We start from the raw sequence: 8,369 nt of genomic DNA, 5'->3' as shown, positions 1-8,369 counted from the left end.
TCAATTTATTTTGTGGTGATTATCCGTGTATTCGCGAGGGTTGGTTAGTTGATAGTGGTGCTAGTTGCCATATGGCAAACGATCGTGATTTATTCACAAATTACACTGAAACAAAACAAAAAGTGGTTATTGCGGGTGATCAAATGTTGAATGCAATCGGAATTGGTACGGTGCATATAAAAACTAATAAATCGGAATTTAACCTTAAAAATGTTTTACACATACCGGAGTTGCAAACAAATTTTTTCTCAGTGGCTAAAGGTGCTGAAAATGGACTACAAGTAATTTTTTATAATAAATGTGCGATTTTAAAAATAATCGATGAAAACTTTGTTATTGCGGTGGCAAATAAACAAAATGGTTTATATTTTTTCAAAAATATCTACAATTCGGTGAATTTAGCAGCGAATAAAATCATGGTGAAATGGCATAATCGATTCGGACATATTAATACACAAAGTCTAAATAAACTTGCGTCAAATGAAACGGTGTATGGAATGGAAAAGCTACAAGCAAAAGAAAACTTTAAATGTGTATCATGTATGAAAAGTAAAATTTGTTCTCAGCCATTCGAAGAATCAAAATATCGCGCTAATAATTTGTTAGAGATAATACACTCAGATGTGTGTGGACCTTTTAACGTAAAGTCAATTGGTGGATCACAATATTTTTTGACATTTATTGACGATAAATCCAGATATGCTACGGTGTTTTTTATAAAAAATAAAAGTGAAGTATTTGAGCATTTTAAATCATACAAATATGAGGTAGAAAAGCAAACTGGCTATAAAATAAAAGCACTCAGAAGTGACAATGGTGGAGAATATGTGAGCAAAGATTTTAGTGAATTTTTGCGTGCCCAAGGTATAAAAAGACAACTTACAGTGCCTCATACTCCCCAACAAAATGGTGTTTCCGAGCGGTACAATCGAACAATTGTAGAAATGGCTAGGTCAATGATGATACATGCAGGATTAGAAGAAAAGTTTTGGGCTGAAGCAATTAATTGTGCAGCATATATTAAAAATCGGTCTTCAACAAAAGCGTTAGAAAATACTACACCTTTTGAAATGTGGTATGGTCGGAAACCAGGGGTGAAACATTTTAGAACTTTCGGATGTTTAGCAATTGGGCTAGATAAGACGCAGAAAGGGAAATTCAAGGCCAGGGGCAAAGAATACTTATTTATGGGGTATAGCAGTCAAGTAAAGGGATATAGGTTATATGATCCAGAACTAAACACGGTGGTAATAAAGCGAGATGTAAAGTTTGATGAAGATTTATTTATGGGAAACAAAAATAACATTGATTTTTCTTACATAATTGGGCGAGAAAATGGGTCAGAAATTATGGAAAAACCACCACGCACTCCCTCCCCACAAACAGACTATGAAGATGCTGAAGAGTTTATCCAGTCGGATGAAGAAGATGAAACTCCATCAGAAGAAGATTCACAGAATGAAGACCAGGATGATACAATGGTAGATGCAAGCAACCAGGGCATCGACACTCCAAGGTATGGTCCAGGGCGACCACGTATCATTCGAACTGGCACAAGCGGTAGACCGGCAAAGCAAAAGCACAGGCTTAATGTCATACAGGAAATAGATGAGGTACAAATACCTACAAATTGTAAATCGGCGATGACTTGCAACGAATCGGATAAATGGAGGAAAGCAATGCAACAAGAATATAATTCACTAAAAGAGAACCAAACGTGGTCACTGGTGGACCTTCCTCCTGGCAAGAGAGCTATAGGCAGCAAATGGGTGTACAGTTTAAAAAGAGCACCTAACGGCAACATCGATCGATATAAGGCAAGACTAGTTGCAAAAGGTTGCAGCCAGCAATATGGAATCAACTACGAAGAGACCTATTCACCTGTTGTACGTTATGCGACAATACGCATGGTATTTGCTCTGGCGGCGGAACTGAAATTACATCTGCATCAAATGGATGTATGTACAGCTTATTTAAACGGTGAGCTGAGCGACGAAATCTATATGAAACAACCGGATATGTTCATAAGCAAAGAATATCCAAATAAAGTAGCAAAACTAAATAAAACTATCTACGGGTTAAAGCAGTCTGGCAGAGAATGGAACGCGAAATTGGATGCGGTTCTTAAAGAATATGGATGTGTTCCATGTACCAGCGAGCCATGCTTGTATACGAAAATGGTGAACAACAAATTAAACATTATTGCAGTCTACGTGGACGATATACTAATCGCAAGTACAAGCAAAGAAGACATGAAGAGCATCAAAAACTACATTGGTAAAAAGTTTAAGTCCATCGACAAAGGGAAAGTAGAGAACTTTCTGGGATTTGATGTTGAGCGCATTGGAGAAACTGGAGAGATGTTTGTGAGCCAAACAAAATACATTGAAGAGTTGTTGCAACAATACCATATGCAGAACTGTAGAGCAGCAGCAACACCACTAGAACCAGGATACCAGATAAAAGCTCCTTTAGACGACTCAAAACTGGTGGATGCGACGAAGTATCAGGCGTTAATTGGCAGCCTGATGTATATAGCGATATCCACGCGACCCGACATACTGCACTCGGTGTGCAAGCTATCCCAGATGAACAAAAATCCAACTGTCGAGCACGAAGTAGGAGCAAAACACGTTCTTCGTTATTTGTCAAGCACGAAGAACATGAAGTTACATTACCATTTGACAGGAAGACCCATGGAAGGCCACGCTGATGCAGATTGGGGTGGTAATTTGATTGATCGTAAATCTTTCACAGGTTATATGTTTTTCCTTGCTGGAGCGGCTTTTTCGTGGGAGTCACATAAACAAACGACTGTGGCTCTAAGTACTACTGAAGCGGAGTACATGGCGTTGGCAGCAGCGGCTAAAGAGGCGGTGTATCTCAGACGTCTTTTGAATGAGCTCAACTGTTTCCAAACCGATCAACCGATATGTGTATATGGCGACAATCTCAGCGCGCAACACTTGGCCAAGAATCACATGTACCACGCAAGAAGCAAGCACATCGACATACGATACCATTTCATCAGAGAATTAGTTAATAACAATGAAATTATTTTAAAGTATGTTGATACAACAAATATGATAGCAGATATTTGTACTAAAAATTTAAGTAAGCAAAAACATATGAAGTTGTTAAACATGACAGGCTTAAAGTAACATTTTTTGTTGAGATGAGGTGTTGAAATATTTGGAATTATAAGCAACATAAATGTCAGTTAATTTGAATTTGCACTAAGCAACCCTGTCATACTAAGTTTGATATATATTGTAATCTATCGATAAGATGCGCGTCGATTGTATGTGAAAATCGCGCGCAGTTCGCCTTATGAATTCAACCAATAAACACCTACGTTCCTTTCATTCAAACTAATAAACTGCCAACAGCAGGAGTAAAAGCCATATTACAGTTTTGTTACTTTTATGTATTTGCAGGGATTTCCCTGCTTAGGAATGTCCGTAACATCAATATTTTTATAAAAATCGATCGAAACATCGAATCTAAAAGCATCGAGTTAAAATCGAAAACTATCGCTTACGTAAAAATCGATACATGTATCGATGCATACTTGCATCACTAAACCTTTGCTTTTATACGAGAAATCGAGCATTTCTATTGTAATTATTGAAAATAATTTAACCAACACAATTAATTCTAAGGCTAAGCGATGTCTGTCGATCCCTGGCTGTCATAACTCAAAAATTTGTAGTTTAGCAAAAAACATTTTAATTAGTTCTTATCGCAATATACCTTATGCTATACAAAATGAAAACAACAGTTTTGATAGATACAATTTATATGCGGTTATCGAAATTTATAAGAAAACTGAGGCACAAGATAGGACAGTTTTTGAAACTTGTGAAATAAATCAGCTTTACCTCTAGGAACTACACCTAATTCTATTTTTACACGGTAGATGGGTTCCAGAAACAACCGTGAAAAAAAGATATTGATCATATGGAAAAATTGGTGATTGGTTCCTTATCTCTAAAGATATATGCAATTTTTAAATTATCTATCCGTGTTACATCAAAACCGTTTAAAAAGAGAATTGGGTTTTTTTTACACGACTTTTTTAAGAACCAATCTACCGTGTAAAAACAAATTTAGCTGCATACATTTATTAGTTTAATAGCATTTATTCAAAAAAAAAAAGGGGGAAATGATTGTTCCAGTGGGTTTGAAGTTCAAAATTTGAACCTAATTTCCAAGGTCTATACGAAGCCTATCAATTCCGATTGTAAACTACATATATCTAATCTATATCTCTATATAATTGTATATGATTGTCATCAACTGATTGATGTTGGATTTGAGAATTTTCTGTTTTAAGAGACATTTCTTTGCCTATTTCCATCTGCACTGGAACCAAATAAAAGAATCAATCAAAAAAGAAATTCTTATCCGATTCCATATGCTTTTTCTATATTCCGTGACATTTAGAATTGTAGACTCTTATAACTTTGCTGCTGGTGCGGAAAGGACATTTAAAAAAGATGTCTTCATAAAAAGAAACGCAGATAATTTGTTTAAAGAGTTTTGGATTCGATGCAGTCGCATTTAAGCGATTTCCACTGTGTGCCACAATGTTGATGGTACCACGCCCCTAAAGGCAGCTCATGCGACACATGCATCTGGGAAAATATTTCTCTATTACCAAAACGCGTTTCGTGTCTTCTCGCCGCTTTTCTTCGCCAGCACCTGCGGCACCATGGTGATGTCATTATTCACACATTATTTGACCGAACTGTCTGTCTGTGTTGGCAACTGTGGCAGCAACCCGTCGGCCCGAGGGCGACGACTACAAAATCAATTTGGTTGCTTATATAACTGTAACTGATTGAGCAGAGAGCGATTGAGTGCGACTGTATGGGCCCAAAGCTTCATTAGTTGCCAAAAACCTTAATAGGCGCCACATGACGTACACAAAACATATTCGTACAAGTAATTGGGAAATTGGGAAAGCGAAGCGTGTTGAATTTAATGGCATATAGTAAGTATACGGAGCTATCTAATTTATACAGTAGCATATTGATATTGAATAAATAAGGTGCTACACTCGACAAAAACTAGAACGATACGATCTAGATCGAATGGGCTGGTTACCTAATTTTTAAAGTACATACCATACTACTTTAGATTGTACTTGAGTTTTCTTGAATCTTAAATGTAAAATAGAGACAATAATTGACTAGAGTCCCCAATTAGGTTGTGATTACAAAGTTCCCGGAAATTGTTATAAATGTTGTTATTTATTCAAGATTCAAAATTAATATCTTTCCTTTTGGTAGCAGTGTTATGGCATCATCCGGACGATTGTAAACTGGTTGGCATATCGTTTTCATAAACCCACATTTCATCGCCAGTAATTATGAATTTTCCGACACCTCATCGATAGATTCCTGACCAGATCGAGGCAACCACTCCTTTTTGAATATGTGCTCCACATAGTCCTATGTTTGTTTTCAGTACGAATATATGTAACACAGAGAAGAATCAATATGACTGGAGGAGTGTCCATGTCCGTCAGTATGAACGTTAGAGTCTCGGAAAGCATAAGAGCTAGAATTACCAAACTTGGTATTCATATTCCCCCAATCCTTAGGCAGATAACGTTTTTATTATTTCCCTCAAAGCACTCGCCATTGCTCCGTTTTTAGTGATTTTTTCATAACTTTCATCATTTTGGACTATTTTGACTCGAAAATAGGTGAACTCTTATGGAAGTCAAAGCCATAAATGCAATCTCTGTCCACACGCTATCAGCAAATGTTGTTTTGTGATCAATGTTGGACACTCTTTATTTTCTAACACCATTTTTGGTTTTCATGTCTGGTCTGACCCAGTATTGAAAAAAATGCTGAGCTAAAACCGATAAACTGTCTGGCCCTTTGTAAAGCTTGAAAAGCGCTTGCCACAAAGCAGTTACCACTTAATTGCATTGCTTGCAGTGCATTCAACTGCCACTTGCCACTTGGCACTTGCCTCTGCCACACTCCACACTCCACACTGCACACTGCACAAGTGCAACTCGTTTGTGATTGTTTTCCATTGTTGGTGGATTCGATGCACAATGAGTGCGATTTAGTCGATTTGCGGCATTCAAAGCGCGCGTCAATTGATTTTGAATTTTATTAACTGCTGCTCTTTGTGGCATTGTCTGGTCTTTTAGTCTTGGGACAGGTCTTGAGCCTCTGTGCCAAGTTCAATGCATCTGCGACAATGCTGAGGGAGCTGCCAAAGTCATCATTACTCATTACTTCTGCTCCTCAATTGCTCAATTGTTCAACGGATATTGAAAAAAATTGAACTGGCATGCGAGTGTCTGTTGTTGGAGAAAAGGAGACAAAGCCAAGAAATGCTGACTTCGCCAAATGGCAGAACGCCCCAGAGACCTCATCTCATCTCGTTTGATTTGCTTTGTTGTGGTCTTGTGGCAACCGTTACTGTTAGTTTATTCAAATTATCCATAATGCTCGCTCTCGAAATGCACCTTGAAGAGAAGAATGACAGAGCTGCTGAAATTACTGGCGCATTGAATTGAATTCGCGGCACGCGACTTCTCAGCAACATGTTATTTCGCATTCTCCGACTGGCGTATTAAAAAAGACAGAGTGCAACCCATTGGGCTTACTTGTATAAAAATGTTTGTCCATCAGTTTTATTTATTTACCATTAGTTCCTGGTGCGATAAGAAAAAATCTTATAAATTAATGCACTAATCACAAAACATAAAATTTTCTTAGATAACATTTCATTATACATAGATTTAAAGTTTTATGGTTTGATATCCGGCTTATCAATTTTCAGATTAAAGTTCTCTAGGCCGTGTGCGAGGACTTGAGGTTTGGCTCAAATGGTTAAAAAAAAGAGGAAAGTACCCTGAAAATGTACGATCCCAATACAACAAATTACTTGTATATGCAATCCGATTGATACTAAAATATATAAATACGATAAATAACAAATTTTTCAAAAGATGTATGAAGATTTCAAAATGTACAGCAAAATGAAGAAGAAGAGCGCACTTGATGCAGCAACTTGTGGGCGTAGTACCGGAGTGACACTATTTCGCTAATAACTTTTCCTATAATTCACAGATTCAGGAAATTCAGGAAATTTGAAACGAAAGTAGATAATTAAATATAAATTATGTGTGCAAAGTTTGGTTAATGTAACTTTGAAATGTGGACGGTATTGATGAAATTCTGGGGCGGGGGAAGGGGGGAAGAATTCAAAAAAGTAAAATAAACTCGTATAGGCTAAGAACTAGGAGCGTCTGCATACCAAGTTTTGTTTATGTACGCTCGGTCGTTTCCGAAATCCAGGCGTTCATCCAGACAGACGGACGGACGGACATGTCTAGATCGATTTCTTTCGTCATGCTGATTCTGAATATACGGGTAAAGGGTATTAAAAATATCTGCCAGTTAAGGCTGATATAATAGAAAACAATAACATTTCTTTCTTCTTTAATAGGCCTCTTTGAGAGTTAGGAATACTTGTAGTTTCAAATCCAACGAGTCTGTGTATAATAATTTGCCCCCCTGATCGTATATCTTGCTTTTCATCTTATTGTAAGCATTCTTAGTCGTAAGCCTCCAAATTACAGAGTCCGTGCAGTTGCCAGAGAGACAGGCACTACATACACGAGCAACATCACCTGCCCGCCCACTGCCCACTTGCCAGTCCACCCATTACTGCAGCCGCCCCCGGGCCAAAGAAACAATTTAATTTCACTTTCTTTGCATCATTTGATGTCGAAGCTCCTCCAACGCTCACACACTCGTTGCTCGGCTGTTGTGTCTCGGTGTCTTGTTTCTTTATCGCTGAACATTGCCTGTCTTGCCATTGTTGGGGGCCAACCTGCTGGCTGCTGCCTTCTGCCTGCCACTGAAGACAGCAAGCGGCAACAACAATGGGGCAAGTTTATTGACTGTGCTCATCGTCTATGCAATTAGCTTTTCCCTACTTTTAGCGCCCGAATGGGCTGAGGCTGTCTCTGTCTGTCTCTGGCCTCGAATCGGGGGCTTGGCCTGCACTGCCAACCGACAGCAGTGACATTAACAACAACAACAACAACTGCGACGACGTGATCTGACACCGCAAGATAACTTGGTAGTTGGGCAGTTCAACTAAGTCGAGCACTGGAGCACAACTGCATGCCTCAGAGAGTCGCTTCAGGGTGCTACTGACAATGACATTGACTTTGCGTCAAAATCCAACGCCAACATCCACTCCCGCCTGCAACATACGACAATTATGGTGCATATAGAAGGTGCAGGCTTTAAAATGGGTTTTTGAGCCAAGTTTCAAGTCGTGCCAATCCAAAGTCAAAATATATACATACTTGTATTAATCAAAGT

This window comes from Scaptodrosophila lebanonensis, unplaced genomic scaffold, assembly GCF_003285725.1.
Source record: "Scaptodrosophila lebanonensis strain 11010-0011.00,11010-0021.00 unplaced genomic scaffold, SlebRS2 tig00000096-arrow-pilon, whole genome shotgun sequence".
NCBI lineage: Eukaryota > Metazoa > Arthropoda > Insecta > Diptera > Drosophilidae > Scaptodrosophila > Scaptodrosophila lebanonensis.
The sequence above is the reverse complement of the archived record's forward strand: the minus strand, read 5'-3'. Positions refer to the sequence as shown.